The 22,697-nt window shown below is 51.1% G+C and overlaps 1 protein-coding gene across 1 annotated transcript in view; it reads left to right on the forward strand.

Moving 5' to 3' along the window:
- The first annotated feature begins 466 nt into the window (after window positions 1-466).
- Window positions 467-22,697, forward strand: part of LOC144129425 (uncharacterized) — a 78,880-nt gene continuing 56,649 nt past the window's right edge. Inside the window, exon 1 of the mRNA XM_077663572.1 lies at window positions 467-719. The gene's annotated coding sequence lies outside the window, so the exon portion shown is untranslated. The remainder of the gene's footprint in view (window positions 720-22,697) is intronic.

Raw genomic sequence — 22,697 nt, forward strand, 5'->3', positions numbered from 1 at the left:
CCTTGCCTTTTTTCGCGGTTTCATTAGCCAACGGGGGAACACCTTTCTGGTTAACATCCCTGTCTTTCCCTCCTCCTCTTTATCTATCTATCTCTCAAGATGCATTCTAATAATAGTCACCAAATAGCCCGCCTCTCTCTATTATACTGTTTAGTACAGCGCTAAAAACCACGCGCACTTGAAATTCTCAGCTCCCCATACCAGCAGCCGGCTGCCCCTAGCACGTGTCAGCTTTTTTCTTTTTTTTCTCGGTCTTTTGCGCACCGAAGGAAGAAGGAAAAGCGAAACGCGCGGCCGCCTAAAAAACGGACCTGCACACCAGCAGCAGCGGCGACGCCTGCCACAACGGAGCGATGCCGCCTCGCTCGGCTACCTTCGGCGCACGAAGAGGTCCGGCGCCGCTCCGCCAGGGGCCTCTGAGTCACACCCTCTCGCACCGCTTTCCTCCTCGCCTCCGCCGCCGTGAACTCACAGCCGCCGACGCCGCCGCGCCCGCTTGCCGTGCTCGCCGATTCGTGCGGTGGGCCAGCCGCCCGCGACGGTTCTCTGTGTCGCGCGAGGGGCCTTTCGTGGCCGCACCATCAGCAGCTAGGAGGTCTGCTGCGTCGACGATTGCGTGCGCCCCGTCTCGTCGCTTGCGAGCCGCACTCTCGGCTGCTTTCCATGGGATTATCGTCGGTCGTCGGCCTCTGACAGCTGCTTGTTTTCCTCTGGCCGCTGTAAGTACCCGACGTTGTAGCATGCTTCGTGGCAGTATTTTTTCTTCTGTTCCTTCTAGCTATGAAAACAAACAATGCATCGTAGCGCGCGATATTTCTTGTGTGCCAGCAGTCAACTGACAACTGACACCCGCTGGCAGCGTAAACACCGCGCATTAGCAAGATTAGCTCGGTCGGTGCCGTCGACCTCGGCTCGCTCCGCGACTCCGAGCACGCAGTCCGTGCTTGGGCCGTCCGGGGCTGGCACCGCAACGAAGCTTCTGTCACCAAGTCAGCTTCGGAAGATGCGGCGAAAACTCTTGCTTTTGCTCAACACCGCCCTCTCGGCCAAACCTGCCTGCTCTGAGGCACGGCCGGGAGATGCAATCATGGGGTTCTGGCGGATGCTGCCGCTAGAGCTATCGCGCGCTCTTCTTCCTTCCACTGTGTACCGACAACTTGCGTTGCGTTCTCGCAGATGCCGACCCTTTTCCTCGTTAACCGGCCGTGCGGCGCGGGAGCATGTTCTTACAGTACAGCCACTGGCTCTGTGTATCCCGTGGCTACAGTATACGACGAACGGGACGTAGAAGGAAACACGCAGGGACACAGTGCTGTGTTGTGTTTCCTTCTCCATTGTCCCGTCCGTCGTGTACTGTAGCCACGGAATATTGTCGACAACCCACCTCAGCATATTCGTTGTGTGTTCCTGTAAGGATCATCCCGACTGAGTGAGTTGCGAGTTGAGTGGGACGATTCGTGTCGCGCCGAGAGCATAATGAAATGAAATGAGCGCTATCTGACTTGCGCTTGATAGGCTTTATATAGTGGGTGCTAGCAGGTAAAGCGTTTTCACTTCGGGGGTGGTGGCGACAGATTTGGTTGCCTTCTTTTTGTTCTTCTCTTTCGATGTGTGTATCGTCCCCGCATGTCGTTTAGCAGGGAAGCAGGACAGGCTCTATACGAGTCTGACCAGCCTGCTAGGCCAACGTGCAAGCTCGCGTAGTTTTATTTCACAGCTGTGCTGCGCAGCCGTATTCAGCCGAACATGCGTCGAGCGACTCTTTTCGTATCATTCATTTGCTTTTTTCTCTCTCTTTCTCAGCATTTTGTTCGCGGCTGCGCGACGCTGTCTCGTTGCCTTGGCTCATCTCAGCCACGTCCCATTTTTCCAGCGTTCACTGAACTGCGGCGCGTTTGTCTAACCTACGCGGATCCTGCAGCTGCAGGCGCGTGGATTCGGATGCTCCCTCGGCGGACAGCCCAGCAGAATTCCAAGAGATTTCTCTCGCTCTAAGGCATTGCTGTGATAGCAAAAAATGAGGGGCTCGTTATGACGTACGTACCGAAACCATGCATCGCAAGGGATTGTTTCTTTTTTTTTTGCCGTTGATAATGATACATTAATAGCGTAACTGTCTTATTGCTGAAAGGTAATTGATCAGAAAGCAGAAGAAATTATATCTACATTCCGCCGGTGGGATCGATCTGAACCTACGGATTTCGAAATTCTCCCTTATTTCAAATCTAGAGCAAAAGCTCGTTATATCCGTCGTAGTGCAGAAAAATCTTCTTGGAAAAATTACGTGTCGTCGATAAACAACTCAACCACATCAAAACAAATGTGGGAGAAGGTCAGAAAGCTAAAAGGCAACTACTCTCCGTTCACAGTCCCCCTTCTTACCGCCCCCGGTGTACAGACTAGTCTAGAACAACAGGCAGATATTTTAGGCGAATATTTTTCCGAAGTTTCCAGCTCATCCCACTACAGCGATTCATTTTTAAAATACAAAAAGACAGCAGAGAAACAAAGACTGCCGACAGACTGCGGTACAAACGAACCGTACAATAGTTTAATTACAATACAAGAAATCCAAACAGTACTTTCTGCCGGTAAACATACCGCCCCCGGCCCAGACCAAATACATTACCAAATGCTAGCCCATCTTTCTGAACCTGCCGTAGAGGCGCTTCTAAAGTTTTTTAACAAAGTTTGGGTATCAGGAAAAATACCCAAAGCTTGGAAGGAAGCTATTATTGTGCCGTTTCTTAAACCCGGGAAGCCACCAACCGCTCCGAACAGTTATAGACCCATAGCCCTTACCAGTTGCCTCGCCAAGTCCTTTGAAAGTGTCCTAAACATAAGATTAACTTTTGTCCTTCAATCCCGTGAACTTCTCGACAGCCATCAATGTGGTTTTAAAAAAGGATGCTGCACCACAGATCACCTAGTCCGCCTTGAAAATACTGTCAGAGATGCGTTTATACACAGACAACAATGTCTTGCAGTCTTTTTTGACTTAGAAAAGGCATACGACACAACCTGGAGGTTTGGGATTCTGCAAGACCTTGCCGAGCTTGGCGTCCGCGGCAGGATGTTAAATTGCATAAGACTTTTTATCCAATCGCTCATTCCATGTGCGCCTAGGCTCGACCTTTTCAAAGAATTTTATTCAGGAAAATGGGGTACCCCAAGGCTGTATTTTAAGTACAACTCTCTTTGTCGTAAAAATGAATTCTATTAGGAAAATAATCCCAAGGTCCATTATGTATTCTGTTTATGTTGACGATCTTCAGATAGCATGTACATCCTCAAACATATCCACTTGCGAAAGACAAATACAGCTAACAATAAATAAACTGGCAACATGGGCAGACAGGAATGGTTTCTAGTTCTCTCCACAGAAAACAGTGGCCTTACTTTTTTCACTGAAACGGGGTCTACAGACAGACCCCACATTATACCTAAACGAAAGCCAGTTACCTTTAAAAACTGAACACAAATTCTTAGGCATAACATTTGACCGAAAACTAACTTTTCTACCTCACATAAATGCCTTGAAAAAGAAAGCTTCTCGATCGCTGAATATACTCAAAGTGCTTTCACACAAACACTGGGGTTCTGAAAGGGCAAGCCTTCTACACATCTATCGCTCTGTGGTACGGTCCTGCTTAGACTATGGCTGCCTGGTGTATGGTTCTGCAAGGCCATCCTACTTGAAACGACTAGATCCAGTGCATAATTTGGGGTTGCGTCTTTCCACTGGCGCTTACAGGACGTCGCCCATAAACAGTCTTTATGTCGAAACAAACGAACCATCACTTACAGATAGAAGAAGCATGCTTACATGCTCATACGTCCTAAAAATCCGTTCCCTTCCAAAACACATCTGTTATGAAATAGTTACAAAATGTCCATCCAGAACAATCTTTAACAACAAACCGCAAACCACCAGGCCACTGCTCTTGCGCTTTGAAGAGATCTGCCAGAATCTCGGCATACTGAACACATTACCCAGCATTGCGCAAAGACGAGGTCCACTGCCTCCATGGTATGATTTTCCTACATTGTGCGATTTCACTCTCACACAGTTCCGCAAAAAGCAAACTCCACAACTCCAAATAGTACAAGAATTTCTGGCACTTGAGGAAAAATACAATGGTTTCACAGCCTTTTATACTGACGGTTCGAAAACGGATACTTATGTAGGAAGTGCAGTGGTGCGAGGGAATTCGGAGACAACAATACGACTTCCACAGTGCGCATCCATCTTCACTGCAGAATGTTACGCAGTATATGTGACCGTAGAAAAAATACTCAGCGAGAACCTCGAAAACGCTATTATTTACACAGACTCTTTAAGTATACTTACAGCCCTCCACTCAAGAAACGCAATCACTCCTATACTTGGTGACATTATACACAACATAGTAACAGCCACAGCTAGAAGACAAAACATTAAACTCTGCTGGGTCCCGAGTCATGTCGGCATAAAAGGCAATGAGCGAGCAGATTTCTGTGCTGCTCAAGCTCGTGGCAAGGAAATAAAAAAAGTAAATATACCCTTGAATGACTGCATGAAATTAGTACAAAGGAAGTTAAGGAAAAAATGGCAATCGGCTTGGAACAGCGAATTGAATAATAAACTACACTTAATAAAGCCGATTTTAGGTGAATTTAAGTCATGTGTGCACCAAGAATGTTTTAAAGAAGTGATTTTATGCCGTCTCAGAATAGGCCACACGCACCTTACGCACAACTTCCTGCTAACAAAACAAGATAAACCTGTTTGCGAAGAATGCGGAGGTGAACTTACAATTAACCACATTTTATTCTCATGTATAAAACTAGAAAAACTAAGAAAAAAGTACTTCACTCAACTTTATCATGAATGCATTCCTTTCCACCCTACATTGCTTTTAGCTGATAATGCCATTGTTAACATACCTTCCATTTTTAGCTTTTTAAAAGCAGCAGGCGTACTTGAAAAGCTGTAATTTTTTTTAACCACTGGATCGCCTTTATACATGATACACCTCAGCCACTTTCTCATTCTTGAGAAGTAGGCTGAGGCTGTTTATTTGATTGGTTGGAAGCCTCAGGATCCTTGCTAGCCAAGGAAAGTCGCTTATGCTGCCTGACCATCTTTAAGGCTTTTACCATTAGCCATTTCCAAATTTCTTCCCTTTTATTACTAGGCAGTACAATCTTTTTAAGTCATCTGCACCATCGCCTCTTTTTTATACTCCAAAACATTCTGTAGAAAAGCAATTCTATACCTTGTGCTTGGCGCATGATGGCCTTAGCTGCCTATGTGCCATAAAACCCAACACAACACTTATTTCAAATCTACTTCACTGTGGGGGGTTCCCCTAAACATTTGGCCAACATTGTTCCCACTTCGAGCTGATCAATTCGCTCTCGCACTACCATAAGGTTGCCGTCCCGGTTAGCTCAATTGGTAGAGCGACTGCTCCGGTCAAGCGGTGGTCCCGGGTTCGAACCTCGGACCAGGACGAATTTTTCTTTAACTACGAAGTTCCCTTGTAGGCGTATGGCGGCGCTTGGGTGGATTCCGGTGAGTAATTACTCCCTTATTATCAGTGTACTCCACCTTGGTGGATTCCCCTAAACATCTGACCAAGCGGCACGCGAAGAAAACATGCTTGCGGAGTTGGTTTGCTACCTCAAGTATGGCGGCTGTGCATACCACCTATATGATGCGTACCATTCCTGTCGGCCCAAAGTAAACCTGTGCAGTGTGCATAGAGGAGGCGGGCAGCAGACACTGTTCGCAGCTTGATTGAGCGCGCGCTGAAGTGTGCTGCGCATGCGCAGTGGATGAAGTCCGCCAATCAGAACGCTGCTGACCAGTGGCAATACGGCTGCGCTCGAGAGAGCAAATGTAATCGGGTGTGTGCTGACAGGCAGTTGTGGTGGATGCCTTCATTTGTACGGGGGCGAAGGATCGACAAGCGTATAACTTAGCCGCGGCCATATACATAAGGGCACCGTTCGGAAGCATTAGATAAGCACGAATGAAGGATAGGTGAACGTTGGGCTTGCAAGTATACATGGAGCTCCTTGCGGCGTTGTTACGGGTAGCAGCATCCCACCGCTGCCACCAGTTGTTGTGACGCATGCAGGTAGCGTGGATTGGCCGGAGAAGGGACTAGGGGGGATGGAAGCTTGACATTTGGAAACGAAAACACAAACACGTTTACTGTCCCTTTGAAGAAACTTATTTACATATTGTTACGAGCAATTCGAAGGGGAACCTCCGGAGAAGACACGTAAAACTGTGGCGGTTCCTAAGTGGTCCGAGCGCGCGAGCGAGAGAGAACCATCTTCTTTTTCTGCGAATGCAGGCGTTGCTACTTCTTCTACAGTGGTACGTATCACTGCCCCCTCTTCTGCAGCATCGCCACGATACGGCTAGGAGGGAAATGTTCGCGAAAACACAGCTGCAGTGAACCGCTGTTCAGTCAGGGAGTCTGTCGTGGTAAGGCTCCATGCGAACAATGTGCACGACTTCAGTACGATGTGACCTGCGCAATGAGCAAGCCGCTTGGGCAGGAGCAACTGCATACGTCACATCACTGATGAGGCGCACTACTTCGTAAGGGCCGAAGTATCTGCGCAGCAACTTTCCAGAATGGCCGCGGCGACGAACAGGTGTCCACACCCACACCAAGTCGCCAGGCGCGTAAATGACGAAGCGGCGTCCGAGGTTGCACCCAGCGGCGTCAGTCTCCTGTTGGCGGTTAATTCGCAGGGGTGCCAATTGCCGCGCTTCCTCAGCGCGCTGAACGAAGGTGTCTGCGTCGTGGTCAGCTTCAGAGTCGCAGTAGGCGTCAACGGGCAACATAGCATGCAACGGAGTGGTCACGTGCCGACCAAAGACAAGCTGAAAGAGGGTCAGTCGGGTTGTCTCCTGCAGGGCGGTGTTGTATGCAAATGTTATTACGTACGGCAGAATGGTGTCCCAAGTTCGATGCTTGACGTCAACAAACATAGAAAGCATGTCGGCTAGTGTGCGGTTGAGTCGCTCTACCAACCCGTTTGTCTGTGGGTGATAGACCGTAGCACGTCGATGGCTGGTGTGCGCCAGAGTCATCACAGACTGGGTTAAGCGGGCAGGGCAATGTTGTGGACGAAGAACTGCGCCACTTCAGCAGCAGTGCCTTTGACAAGAGACGTGGTCTCAGCGTAGCGCGTCAGGTAGTCGGTGGCAACGACGATCCAACGCTTTCCAGACGAAGACTTCGGAAAATGGCCAAGGAGGTCCATGCCCGCTTGGTGAAAGGGGGTCTTCGGTGGTTCGACGGGGTGAAGAAATCCGGTTGCTTTCAACGGAGGAGTCTTCCGACGTTGACAGTCACGGCATGTTTTTACGTCGGCCCGCACCGATGGGAGTAACCTGGGCCAATAATACTTTTGTTTAATCCGCGCGATTGTATGACTTACTCCGAGATGGGCGGCGGTGGGTGCATCATGACAGGCACTTAAAATCTCTGGCCGCAACTGCGATGGTACGACAAGCAGGAACGTTTCTTTGTTGCTGGCAAAGTTGAGCTTGTAGAGAACACCAGAGTGTAAATTGAAGGTGTGGAGCCCACGACGAAAAACACGCGGGATGCGAGCGTCGACGCCTTCGAGGTAATCGATGAGCGGCGCGAACTCCGAGTTCGCCCGCTGAACTTTGCGCCATTTGGGTGGTACTAACAGCGCCCAGGAAAGGAAAATCATCGGCGGGCTCTTAGGGACCGGTTGTGATAGGCGCGCGCGACAAACAGTCCGCATCCTGATGCTTACGGCCCGACTTATAGACGACTATTAAGTCGTATTCTTGCAAGCGTATAAGCTCCACCTAGCCAAGCGTCCTGAGGGGTCTTTGAGGCTCGCCAGCCAGCATAAGGAGTGGTGGTCGCTTACCACACGGAAGGGTCGCCCGTAGAGGTACGGCCGGAACTTGCTGATGGCCCATATCACTGCAAGGTACTCTTTCTCTGTCGTAGAATAATTGGTCTCGTAAGTGTTCGGCTGGCATAACTGATGACCCGCTCGGCACAGTCTTGCCACTGGATTGGTACCGCAGCAAGGCCAACATTGCTGGCATCACTGTGGATTTCCGTGTCAGCGTGTTCATCGAAATGGGCGAGTATCGGAGCACTTTGTAGACGGCTGCGAAGCTCGACAAATGCAGCCTCTTGGTCGCTTCCCCACACGAAGGGCGTGTCGTCGCGAGGCAGTGAGTTTAGCGGTTCGACGATTCGCGAGAAATTTTCAGCAAAGCGCCAATAATACGAGCACAAACCCAAAGAGCGGAAAACGGCCTTCTTGTCAGTTTGGCGTGGAAAACCTGAGACGGCAGCGGTCTTGTCAGGGTCCGGGCGAACACCTTGTGCGCTGACAACACAACGTGACCAAGAAAGCGAAGTTCCTCAAAGCCAAAATTGCATTTCTCGGCTTTGATGGTGAGTTGGGCGGATTTGAGTGCTTGGAGCACAATGCGCAACCGTTCCAAGTGTTGGTCGAACGTGGTCCAAAATATAACGACATCGTCCAGGTACACCAGGCAGATCTGCCACTTCAAGCCGAAGAGAACGGTGTCCATCATGCGTTGGAACGTGGCCGGTGCTGAGCACAGACAAAATGGGAGCACCTTAAACTCATAGAGGCCGTCGGGCGTCACGAAAGCTGTCTTCTCCCGGTCTCTCTCGTCCACTTCGATTTGCCAGTACCCGCTTTTAAGATCTAATGACGAGAAGTACCGGGCGTCCAGCAGTCGATCGAGCGCGTCGTCTATCCTGGGCAGTGGGTAAACGTCCTTTTTGATCACGTGATTAAGTTTTCTATAGTCAACACAGAAACGCAGAGCGCTGTCTTTTTGACAAGACCCATGCACTGGCGATGCCTATGGGCTGGTGGACGGCTGAATGACATCGTCCGCAAACATTTCGGCAACCTGATTCTGAATGGCTTCTCGCTCCATCGGGGAAACACGGTAGGGGCGCTGGCAGACTGGTCGCGTAGTCTCATCAGTGATGATACGGTGCTTGGCGAGTGGTGTGCGGCCGACCTTCGAGCACGTAGCGAAACAGTCCGCAAAGTCTGCCAAGCGGCCCGACAAAAGATCTCTCTGAGCCGATGGCAGGGCTGGATTTATTTGGACTGACTGAAGAACGTGGTGTGGTCCAGCATTGTATGGAGTGGGTCCTCCCATGGTGCTCAAACCTGGGACCTCAGCAACGTTGTGAAGGAAGGCAATAGCCGTGCCTTTGACGAGGTGCTCATATTCGTTGGAAAAGTTGGTCAGGAGGACGTGGGTACGGCTGTCACGTAGTCGGACGAGACCTCGTGCAACAACAAGGCCCCGCTCAAGCAGCAGTGGAGTATGGCCGTCCGCCAGGCCCTCGTAGTCGTGAAATAGGTCGTTCCGCACGAGCACCAGGACACTGCACCGCGGCGGCACCGTGACGTCATTCCCGACAATGCGCAGAGCGTTGCCGCAAGGATCTCGGGAGCCAGAGCGGGCCACGGCCTGTTTGGTCGAGAACGTGACACGCGCGTCTTTAAAGTCAATCACAGCGCCGTTCGCCTGCAGGAAGTCGATCCCTAGAATCAAGTCTCTGGAACACTCGGAGAGCACGACAAATTCACCAATGAACGTGAAACCCCGAATTCCAACTCTAGCCGTGCACTTGCCAACAGGGGAATTTAGGTGGCCACCAGCGGTGCGCATGTGGGTCCCCGTCCACGGTGTCAGAACTATTTTAAGGCCTCCAGCAAAGGCACGGCTCATAACATATCAGCACCGGTATCGAGCAGTGCGGTAATCTCAGTGCCATATCAATTGCCCGCAAATCGGATGCAGCGTACCGGGTACTGTCGCTACCACTCTGTCCAGGTATCGTCGGCTCGATGGTTTCGCGATGCAGGATCTTGACACGTCTCGACTTCAGCGGCCTTGCCTGCAGAGGTCGCTGGTGTTAGTTTTCCCGACGCGGACTGGACGAGCGACGGCCAGCAGAGCTACTCTGGCGGCCGGAGCTGGAAGCACGATAGCGGATAGGCGAAGGCGAACGGGTCTCGCGCCTTCCAGGGTAAACACGGTTCTGGCGCGCCCAGAGATGTTCCGCAATCTCTTGCGGTCGTTCACCGTTCTGAGGACAAGGTGCGTCGGGACGGAAACCACGAAGACCCACTTGGCGGTACGCACAGGCTCGGCGAAGATGACCGCGGGCTCCCCACAGTGGCAGCACAGAGGTCCACGGTCCAGTGTACGCCACAAATCCGACTTCCGAGGACGTGGCTCAGCTGCAGCAGGTGCAGTTGCAGAATATGGGGCGGTGCTACTGACGGGAGACGCCGAGATGATGCCGTAGCCAGGTGCGGTTGCGTGACATGTACCGATGCTGCTCATGGCAGGCGTCGGAGTAGCGGGACCGTAGCCAGCCGGGCGACGTACAACGGACACGTATGTGGGTCTGGCATCGAACTGGGGCGGCGCTTCGGGAACAGGAGGTGCCTGCGCGACCTGCCGCACTTCGTCCCCGACGACTTCTGTCAGCGCTGCCAGGGGCCCAGGCGCAACCTGGGGCAGACGAAACCGTGGCAGTTCCTCCCAGACAACTGACCGAATCAGTTCGCGCAAGGTGTCTGCACTGCCGCCTAGGCACGGCGAAAAGGTTTCGGGCGCAATGCTGTTGTCCCGATTGTACTGGCGGGCCCGTTGTTGGAGCGTCTTCTCCATGGTGGTCGCCTCGGTGAGAAATTCCGCTCCAGTGCGGGGTGGGCTCCGTACGAGGCCTGCGAAGAGCTCCTGCTTAACCCCTCGCATGAGGTAGCGAAGCTTGTTCTCCCCCGTCATGTTGGGGTCAGCACGCTTGAATATAGACGGGCCATGTGCTCTATGTACATGCGCACACTTTCGTTCGTGCGCTGGTTGCGGGAGTGCAGTGCAGCTTCAGCCTTCTCCCGGTGGTCGGCGTATTCTCTTAAAATTCAATTCAAGTTTATTTGCATCAATACATGTACAGTACTCACGGATTGAAATAGGACATTCGGAGCGCGTGGCCGTCGCTTCATGGAGCGCCGCCCGTAGATGCTCATGGAACCAAGGTGGTGCATTGTGGTATGGCGCGAGGGGGAGAACATCTACAAAGCAGAATTGTTCCTTCCAGCCGCCAACGAGCCGGCCTGTGGTTTACCACATGCCTGCGTGGCACTGCAAGGCTTGGCTTCGAATGTCCTATTTCAATCCGTGAGTACTGTACATAGGACGTGTGTACAGACAAAAAGCCAAATGAATTCGGCTCTACGGAGTCTGTACCCCTTACAGAAATGGCACTGTGCACAATAAAGAGAACGCAAACATACAATAATGGATAAACGAGAAAAAAAGCATTAGTGAACATTGTATAACAGAAATACATACGGGTAAAAAATCAACGATAGAATGCTGCAAGGAATTATATTACAGAAAGCGAACATATTACAGAAAGCGTTGGGAAATGTAGCCAGGAGATTCCGGTAAAACGTCTCCCAGGTGGGAAGGGTAGTCTCGTGGTTTTCAAACCACGTCCGGGCAGACTCCTCCAGAGTAGATTATACATTGTGGGGCTTGCGTTCGTCGCTCCAGCCGTTGTAGCGGGCGACCCGCTCGAAGGTCTCCAGCCAATCCTCGGCGTCTTCGAACACGTCACCGTGAAAATATGGCGGTGTTCGCGGCGGGTGGCAAAGGATCGGCGCCAGGGGCCGGGTGTCAGTGGTCATGGCAGTTGGACTCAACGGTCTGGGCTGGGTCGGTGCCGGGGACCTGGTGTCGGTGACCATGTCAGACTCGGTGGCCGAGGCTGCGTCGTTCTTTTGGGCGGGGGAAGGGGCCCAAATTCAGGCGACTCTCCGCGGCTACGGCGGCTGGGTCGCTGGTGGACAGGTGTGAGGGCCGCAGTGATGCTGTGCGGAGTGCGGTGGTCGGGAAGCGTATACCCAGCATTGCTCCACCAAATGTTACGAACAATTCGAAGGAGAACATGCGGAAACAAGACGTAAAACTGTGGCGGTCCCTAAGTGGTCCGCGCGAGCGAGAGAGAACCATCTTCTTTCTCTACGAATGCAGGCGCTTCTACTTATTCTACAGTGGCACGTATCAATATTGTACAAAGGAGCAAACAGTCAAAGATTAAATGTTCGTAGTGTCGAGCGACTGGATGAGCCTTGTCGTTCGTTCTCACTTAGGACGCTTGTTAAATACACGAAGGCTCCGCCCCTTTGACCAGGTGGTGGCCAGTTGAACACAAGGCACAGATCGGAGTAGTGGCACAGCACATAGCACGCGGAGGCACCGTGGGAACGCGCGAGGAGGACTCGGAGGTCCGCTGCTACTTCGCCCCAAGCTGCACGTGTCCATCCAAACACAGCTGCGGCGCCGCGGCCACAACCTCGGCGGGCTCTCTCCGGTCGGGACAGCTCTTGTCAGACACGGTTAATTACTGGAAGTCACCGTCGACTGTCCACCGTCGGTCGCGTCTTGCGAGGAGCCAGACAAAGCGAAGGTCATTCGCACCGAGCCGAGCGTGGGAATAATTCCAAAGGCTGCTTCCCAGGGAGGCATCCTTTTTCTGTGCGGTCGTCGGCCACCTGACGCTGTTAATGCTCTTCGGCTGGTGTGCATCCCGTTCATAACAGCGTCCTATAGGCTCCGTGCGCTGTAGTTTGGCGGGCGCGAGTGGCGCCGCCTGGTTAACAGCGGGGGCGAAAGGCGGACGCAGCCAACGCGGCTCTCTGGTTCAGTTTGCAGTGAGCGAGGCGAGCGGTGAGGTGTTTCGTCCGATGGCGAAAACAAACTTGGATAATTATGGGTGCTCGACCAGCTGCTGTGTTTACCAACGCCATAACAGCTGTAAACACACTGCAGTCAAGGTACCGAATATATTTTAACGCTTTCCTTGGGCCTCGTGCATGCTCGCTCATGCACAGAGGGTCTGCTGGAAATGAGTGCACTGCGGAATTACATTCACGAGTGTGAACTGGGAAGGGTTTACACTGATTGGGGTGTTTTGAACGTGCCATCATTAGTAGGAGTTGCTTTGTCTTTATGTAGAGGGAAGGAATGCGTCAGTCAGTCACAGGAAATGGCCTACGGTGAAGTTCTTGGAGCTAGCATCTGAAGTATAAGTTTTCGTTTGTTATGCTCATCTGTGGTTCAGCGTGTCAATTTTGTTTCTAGTTTTTTTTTTCGTGCGTGTGTGTATGCAGCGGGAGCGACGTCGTACTTCTGAGAGTGCTTATGTCGTTTTTCACATTGTTTCACCTAAGCTTTTGTGTATTTATTTGCATCATTTTATTTCCTTCAGTGGTTTAAAATTTTGTATCTTTATTTGTTGCATTTATGAGATCTCAAATCCTGTTGTAGACGAATAAAAAGAAAAATAGAGAGTGGTTCAAATTTCTCTCTATATATATTTTTTGGATTTTACAACATCACTAAACCCTTAATTTCGGGAATTAATCTTTTGATTTTAATTAGGTTTATCGTCCCATTGCAACGAAGACTATAAGGGGCGCCATAGTAGAATGTTTAAGATAATTTCAACCACATGGGGTTTTTTAACGTGCACTGACATCGCGCAGTACGCTGGCATCTAGAATTTCGCCTCCATCGAAATGCGACCGCTGTAAACAGGATCGAGCCCGAGTCATTTGGGTCAGCAGCTGAGCACCATAACCACTGAGACACCGCGGCGGCCTTTCTAGAGTTAAATATTTACCAAAAGAAAAACATGACCAAAATAATTCATTTAATTGGTGCCTTCATGAAATTCCTGAAATGAAAGTCCTCTAACTTTGGAAGATACTTAGCACGAAACCCATCGTCTTTTTGTATGCTTAGAGCTATGCTTCTGTGAGGGGAATACACAAAGTAAAGCAGTGTCGAATCCTACAGGATGTAGAGCACTATCATCTGATATATATGTGTAGTAAGTTTGCGCTCTTCGCAATTCTAGCCTTCCGTTCACATAGTGGATGTCTGACAACAGTGGATGTAAATTACATAGCTGATTTCATTATCTCAGTCAGAGACTTGTTTCTCAAACTGTAAACGTACTTAATTAATCTCAATAAGCTCAACTGCGCTGCCGGATATTGCAATGCCGTCGGGACTGGAACACAATCATGGTTGCTAGGAATCGTTGATCAGCCCAACCCGAGAGCAATTGAAACTAAATGTAGCAGCGGTGGCGTCAAATCTCTCAGTGCGTTGAAATCCGCAGAGAAGCAGGCGTTGACATATAATGGCGTCGCGGTCAGTGCGCGTCTGCTATGCGGCCGGGCTGACGCGAACGCATCGGGCATGGAGGAAGGCGCAGGATGTTGTTGGTGGGGATCGGGGTCGCTTCTCGACGCAGCCTCGCTCCGACCCGGACAGGAGTGCCGCTGAGCGAAGGTGTTCGTTAGCGGAGAAAGAAGACTCGGTTTTAATTACATATTTACAAGCATCGGAGATGAGAAGTGAGCTGCTCCAATGGTACCCGCCGTCCAGCTTTATACACTTCTTCCCTAAATTCCCAAGGTTGAGGACGCCCTCGCCGTAGTGCGAGTAGCCGGAAACTCACTCGCACGCACAAACGGACACCTCCGCACACGTGGACACGCCCCTGGCATAAGTTGAGCCCGAGAGAGAGGGGGACGCTGTCGGGAACCCGCCGGGCCGCGGTAGGTGACGTCACTGGCCCGCCTAAGCTCCCACGGTTGGCGGCCCCTATTCTTCAATCGAAGCGGTAGGTGACGTCACTGGCCCGCCTAAGCTCCCACGGTTGGCGGCCCCTATTCTTCAATCGAAGCGGTAGGTGACGTCACTGGCCCGCCTAAGCTCCCACGGTTGGCGGCCCCTATTCTTCAATCGAAGCGGTAGGTGACGTCACTGGCCCGCCTAAGCTCCCACGGTTGGCGGCCCCTATTCTTCAATCGAAGCGGTAGGTGACGTCACTGGCCCGCCTAAGCTCCCACGGTTGGCGGCCCCTATTCTTCAATCGAAGCGGTAGGTGACGTCACTGGCCCGCCTAAGCTCCCACGGTTGGCGGCCCCTATTCTTCAATCGAAGCGGTAGGTGACGTCACTGGCCCGCCTAAGCTCCCACGGTTGGCGGCCCCTATTCTTCAATCGAAGCGGTAGGTGACGTCACTGGCCCGCCTAAGCTCCCACGGTTGGCGGCCCCTATTCTTCAATCGAAGCGGTAGGTGACGTCACTGGCCCGCCTAAGCTCCCACGGTTGGCGGCCCCCTATTCTTCAATCGAAGAAGCCGACGCGCCGATCAGGAGCACCAGGTCGGGAGAGAAGCCAAAGTGTCATTAGCGAGGCCGGCGAGCGGCGGCATCGAAAGGGTTGGTTCCCACGCTGGAGCACTGCGCTCGTTCGGGATCCGGGAAGCCATGAAGAGATGCTGGAGAAGATTTGCGGACGGAGGCGTCGGGGACTCAGAAAGGGGATGTTCTCAGAATCCTGCCCCGCGCTTTTCGGGTCCCACGCCACGACCGGGCGAAGCTCGGTAATAATGGCACCACGCTGACACATGGCGAGAGTTGCTGTCTCGGTGGCGAACCACGAGACTTGCTGTCGCCGATCCTGATAAGACTTGTCTCGAGGGGGGCGCGCGCTCTGCCCATGAGAGACCGGCCGTGACTGAGCGTCCGGTTAACGCGGCGAGCGCCACGAGGCGGCGCTGGCGATGTGGTCGCTGCAGGCGCCACCGTACCATCGCACGGAGCCCATACCACGTGCACTCAAAGTGAACAAGGTCGCAGTGTTCGTCCTGTGTGCCATTAATGATGTACAGGTGCTCCCTCGGCTTTTCAAAAATGTTTTCCAACACACTGTCGTAAGATCTGTTCTGAGCGTACAGCAACACTGGTGTGCTGATGCAGCGGGGGCGCCACCGGCGAAACCCCGGTTCGCTTCCTTCGGCCTTTACGGCTATGAAGCCGATTCACTTCAATAACTTCCAAGTGCGCATGCCTTCATTCCGAGTAAACTGGACAAGGAAAAAAGAGAGCGTCAGGGATGCAGAGTTTGGGATATCGTTCAGCTCGGCCCCCGAGTACTGTGCTCGATACAAGGCTGTGCCCGGAGTGCAGCTTCAAACGACATATTAGGGCAATTTTTTTTCTCGTTTCCTTCCCAAAATGCATGTATTGTATTTTAAAGCAATGCATGCTCAATGCATTCACTAGACGAACAGGGATCTGGCGATTCGGAAATGATCCATATACTATGAGCATATATTTAAATACGATGCTCTGAGTGCAACGAATGACCAAACGAGCAAAGTAAATCACAGACATAGATCAGCACTTGTAGTAAAACAACGACGTGGGTGTCAATGTATTCAAGCGTGCGCTTCTTTCTTCACGCTTTAATCACGCGCCGTTTTTCTTTTATTAAGGGAGAAGGGCTTTCACCATGCACGAAACGAAGGCTTGCGGTGTATTGAAGCTTGCTGGCACGATTTGTAAGTTGGTCTTGAGCCCCGAGAAGTGATTACCCTACACTCGTTGTAGAGAATTGTAACCCCCCCCCCCTCTTCACATTGTTTTTTTCCGAAGACACCCCCTTTAATTCGTAAGGAATTTTTTTGTTTTGCCCACGACAGGGAAATTTTGTCATCTTTGTCCTGAGTGTTAGTCGTAACCGTTGCTCTTCCTATGCGACGCATCAACGACACAAATAAAAATGATCACCGCTTCTCCTCCTCTGCCTTCAACCGCGGCAAAGTGATCAGGCAAACTCGCCTATGCTTTTTGACTCCAACCGAGCGAGTGAATCTGCAAGCAATCGCGAGGCTATCCAGAGCAGCAGGTGGGGGGCCCCATTGTCACACAGGCTGGCATGTGGCTTAATTGAACGGGTGCCTCCGAATAACGATAGCACTCCCTATAGCGTTTACGCTGCACAGCATGCTACGTAGAAAATTGTTGACGAAGAAGGAGCGCCGACCAAAGAAAACAAAAAACATAAACAGACGTTTATGTTTTCGTCGAACTCTCGACTTCACGTAGAAAATTATTTTGATAGCCTGAAGACATGGCCTTCAGTGACAAATCTGCAGTTTCTTTCGATGAACTGCTCTTCGAAGGTGCATTCGCACACAAGGCGGAGTGCGGTACGTACTTATTTGTCAACCAGATGGTAGACAACTCGCAGTTTTTAAACAATTTGTGACACCACGCCACAAAAGCAATAAAAATTTAGGCCTCTTCCTCGCTGGTTTTAAGCTGGCTATAAGCTTCTTTCCTCCAATTTTACCGCAAAGCACCGGGTCTGTCGCGAACTGCATTCTGCTTGAGCCGACGGAAAGGAGAAAATAAATTAGCTTCTGTGCATTAAAGTTCAAATAGGGAATATCTGCTTCAGCCCTAGCGTCTAGTGATAACCAGCAAGTTGTGAGCGAATAGCAATCGAGCGAGCGAATAGTAATCGCGACGAGTGGCAGCAGGCGATCCGCACCGGCCAAGCGCCGGGTGGAGAACACAGCGCCAGTTTTGTTGTTATGAGGCGGAGGCGCGCGGAACTATAAGCTTTGTCCCTTGCCGGTCAGCGCATTTACTGATCGAGCCACCGTACTAGTATGTAGAACAGCGCTTGTTTTAAAATTTCAGGATAAACATGCGCATGTTCGACGATGGTGGCAGCCTCGTGCGAGCGAAGCAGTCACTTTATCTCCGGGTTCTGAAAGAGAAACAAGTGAGAGATCGCTGTCTGGCCTTTGAAAACGGCCGGCGGTAGGTGGTCAACATGCGCTATGAAGTGATTTTAAAACTGATTACATTTAGGATGAAGACTCTTTTACAACGAGCAAAAACAGAAGGTGTGGTAAGCAGGGCGCTACAATTGTTGTCGCTTTGCAATGCTGCATCGCAGAAAAGAGGATAGCTAGCCACTGTCCGGCTTGAATTTTAACTCATAAGGCGACCCCCTTAAGGTCTTTCTCGTGCTCAGGCATTTTTCAGCCATGTGATACTTTAGATATGACTGATATCGTCGTGCACAGTGGCCTTCTCGGAGCAAAGAACCGCGCTGTTTGTTCGCGAGCGGTGGATGGAAGGCGCAGCTGTGACACAGTTATCTCATTCAGCTGTATTTTTGCCCGCGTGTTTCATTTCATCGACAGCCGGGGCAATTAAAGTGCGACAATCATCAGAATGACACGAAGTCACCCTCTCCCCATTCTCCGTGGTTCGTACTGCCACTACACGCATGCCGCGCTCGTGAACCTGTTTTTTGTGTTCCCTTACTCTGTCCGTCGTCTGGTTTTTTGCGCTTCCAAGTTTACAACATGCATCACCAACTAGCCCGGCAGCTTGCTCTTCTGAACGTACTTATAACGACTGCATGCAGCAGCGACAGTCAAGCAAGGAACCCTTGGCGCTTAAAATGTGCCTTTTTTTTTTGCATGCAGCGCCTCATAGTCACAATTCTTATTTTGCGCACACAAAGACGACACAATAAAGACAGGACAGAGGGCAGTTCAGGGATTTTGGCATATATGATTATTCCTTTTTTTTTGGTATAAATGTCATGAATAAAACAGTTGCAAGTTGAACCAACTAGCCCCACAACGCATATTACTGGAATGCCTCATATTCGCTTCTAGTCCAGGAAAATCGTCTTTTTCGAAATGTATTCGCTTGATTCCTGGTAAGAACTGCGCTGTCGTGGTCCTGCAGGCGTTCTACTGAACCCTTCCCACGGTCTCTCTATATGCAGCTGGTGGCACCAGAGAGCTTCTCTCGCCTTCGCGTGCTAACGTTCTTGCAGCAACACCCCCAGTGCATATTTTTACAGAAAAACTGTGACAATGTCTCTGGCAGCGTGACAGAGAGACTGCCAAGCTTTGTCATGCACTTTACTGATAACACTGCTTGATACGACATCCACCTGGAGGTCTCTTCGAGGCTCGAAATTGCGATGTTTCGCTTTCAAAATGCGTAGTCCATTTTAGCCGTCTGTTCCGCCTTCATAGCTTGGTCACTTGTGCTGTGCACGAGACGGGGAACAGTGTCCACGGATGACTGCTTCGGCATCGAATCTCAACCGACTGACTGAGCCCTCCGGCGACGGAGACAGGCCTGTGAGCTATTGTCAAACTGCGGATATGCAGATATGGTCGTATCTGGAACTCGAGCATCAATTTGCTACATGTCACTGGTTTATTCAACAGAACTCGGGACTCTTTCTGTAATCGCATCCTACGAAAGATAGCAGTACAAATGCCCTCTCTGACATTTCAATTTTTGTAGCGGGAGCTACACTAGGCTACCTACCAGTCGAGCATTACGCGGTACATGGTAGAGGACAATTGTGCGCATGCGCCGTTACCATGGCAACCGAAAAGGAGCAAAGTGCGGCGTGCGCTTCGCCGCGGCCGCGCGCACCGCTCCACCGTCAAAGCCGAGCGTGACATCACGCGGATGAGCAGTTGTGCGCATGCGCCGATACCATGGTAACCAGAGAGACTTGCGCCGCGTTCTTCTCACCGCTCTATCCCCCGAAGCCCGCGTCGCATGCGCAAGATTGCGTATAAAAGGCGGAGGTGTAGTGGGCGTCTGTATCACCACGTTTGACATGCATGCAGAGAAGGAGAGTCCAGCCGCTGCTAAACGGCGGTACAGACAAGATAAGGTTAACTCTTCCGGTCCTGAGGTTGTCGCCAGGCAGTTGGCTTGAACCAGGTAAGAACGCTGGAGTCTGTGTGTACGTGAAACAAGGTATCACCGCTGTCACACATCTCACTTCGATCGCGGTGAATAATATGGTGAAGCCTGTTGCGTTTGGCTTCTGGAAAGCGGCACTATCATCCAAGGAGTCTACGTGGCACTGGGAAAATCTGTAAAGCAGACTATTGATGTTGTTGCCACGCGTATACGAGCCTACGGCACGGCTTCACAGTTGTGTGTGACTTTGGGTGATTTCAACAGGAAACAGGACTGTCTTAGTCAGTGTATGAAAGAAAAGTTTGACTAATTTAACTTCGGACCCTCACATCCAGACTACGCAATGGGGAACTACTATAGAGTTGTATACTAAAGAGGCTGTACCAAATCTAAATACTGTATCGACAAAATTCAGACCGCTGCATGGTACTTCGCAGATCATCGGGCAGTCTTCGTCTCTGTCAAGCAAAATAAGAGATGCGTATACCCAATGTCTCTCATTGCTAAGCGTACAGTGACCACAACAAGCTCAGCCAGGGAAACGTATACCTCTCGCTACGTATATCATGGCATAGCCGAGCTAAGCCTCTGCCAATTTTTTTTGTGCTCTTCGGTAGAGCATCAGATTAACAGCTCGTGTTCTGTAATATCTGGCATGGCATGGCATTATGTTATATATATATATATATATTTTTTTTTCACTTCAGGCTGTTGCCTCAGCGGTTCTTCGTTCGCAGACAAAAGGCACATTTTCTGCTTGACGAAAGTTCTCGTGAACTGCAGACGGAAAGAAGTATGACTTTCTTAATCTGTACACGCTGCGAATTGCGCCCGCCGGCAGCTGCATTGATTCAATGAGCTGCTGAGTCCAGTGGCTGCTACCTGTACGCGTCTCGTCATCACGTCTCGGCATCGCTGGTGCCAGTCCGCTGGTTTTGCTGCGAGGGTGCTCACTTCCGCGTATTACCGAGTACTGATGATTCCACCGTTTATACGCAGCATGCAGAACTGACTTTTATCAACTCGAGTGCCGTTCTACTGCACAGTCTCAGCTGTCGAATGCCGAGCGGACAGAATGCCCGGCTTATATGAATGAGCGTAACATGGAGAACCCTCTTTCTTTAATGAAAAATGTATCGATTTGCTGCCCCTGCAGCCGTGCCTTTCCAGCAGCGCCATGCATTCAAACTTGCCCATCTGCATTTATTTGCCTGTCTGCAGTACATTGGGACAATCTTCAAAATATTGCGTTACCTTTCCCCCTTCTCCTTGAAATGTATTCACCTCAGTTTTGTAGACGTTACCGCATTTTTCGCACTTTTACATTTTTTCAAGAACTTTTTAAATTTTCAAGCCAGAATTTTTTCAAGCCAGTGCATAAAAACTACCAAAACGTGTTGGCAGTTTTTATGCACTGGCTGCCATTTTTTATTTTTCATTAAAGGGCCCTGCAAATACCTCTCCCTCACACTGAGCTCTGCTCCGTTGCGACCGCAACGGCTCCTTTAACCCCCCCCCCCCCCCCCCCCCCCCGTGTCTCCATTGCCCTCACCCCATCGCTTTCAGCGGCAACCCTGGCGTGTCGGGCTTTTGTGTTCTCGTTCCATTTGATCGTGGCTGTTCATTGTGCTTATTTGGAAATCCCAGATCGTAACCGGTTGGTGCTGGACTTCCCCCTGACGATGCGACGGCGCTTTTCCCGCCCATTCTGCCACGCCGCCTGTTCGGCTGACGAGTGTGGGAGGGGGCAGTGCTTGGGCGAGAAAAGCCCAGCAGCTTCGCCGTGTTCTAAACCCTGGTGCTTCCACTCCTCTTCCACAGGCGACAATCTTATCGGTGCCCCGGTATTACTGCCCGTCTGGCTTCGTTGCATCCAGTTCCATCTTCTTAATGCTTTCTTGGGACGGCGTTGCGCGAACGACAAGACGTACACAGGAAAAGTAGAAGACGACAGATAGAGCGCAAACGCAACTTGATTTCCGCTAGCCAACCCGGGTCTAAAGCGTAACAAAGCGAACGCAACAGGTCTTGAAAGCTGCGTACTTGACGCCAAAGTTCTTATCTAATGTACCTGCAAATGCGCTTCAAAAGGCCCATTCTTGGTTTGAGGAGGCCGAACTCGCCCAGCAAGAAGTTCTTCTGCATTGCTTGACAAGCACTGAGGGCCCTTTTTTGAATGTTCCTCCTTCACCTCTCCAAGTCAACGCCTGCGTGGACCTCGTTGTCAGCTCAACGTGCCTTGCCAGGTACCTCGCCTTCTGTTTGCGGAAGGGTCACATACCTGAAGATGTAAGTGCGATGTTCGGCCTCCTCAAACCAAGAATGGGTCTTTTGAAGCGCATTTGCAGGTACATTAGATCAGAACTTTGGCGTCAAGTACGCAGCTTTCAAGACCCGTTGCGTTCGCTTTGTCACGCTTTAGACCCGGGTTGGCTGGCGGAAAAGCGTTTGCGCTCTATCAGACGTCTTCTACTTTTCCTGTGTACGTCTTGTCGTTTGCGCAACGCCATCCCAAGAAAGCTATGCACCGACTCGCCCAGCAAGAAGTTCTACATTACTTCTTAATGCTGTGCTCACATTCTGCCGCACGCGCGTATTGCTCGGCCTCTCATTAGACGTGTTTAGCATACCGGAGACGTACTAGCTGAGACCCCTCGTGCGCATGCGCAGTGGCATTGTTGGGGTCAGGGGGCGCCACTGAGCGTGCGCAGGAGGGGTGCGGTAAGCCGGTATGTCTCAGCTAATACATCTCCGCTATGCTAAAAACGTCCATTACCGAGTTCACGAACGCCCCTATGCGGTCGGCGTAACTGTCCTGACCACTTTTTACTGCTTGCCTAATCACATGCCGGCGCTCGAACGCAACGGCTACTACTTAGGGGAAGGGCGTTGGCGCCCAAACATCCTCTTCCTCATTGCGTTTATCTCTGCCGCCCTCTCGGAGGACGGGCCAACTGCCGCTGGCTTTGATCGCGCGTGCGCCGTGGTTTTGCCTTTCTCTT

This window comes from Amblyomma americanum, chromosome 4, assembly GCF_052857255.1.
Source record: "Amblyomma americanum isolate KBUSLIRL-KWMA chromosome 4, ASM5285725v1, whole genome shotgun sequence".
NCBI lineage: Eukaryota > Metazoa > Arthropoda > Arachnida > Ixodida > Ixodidae > Amblyomma > Amblyomma americanum.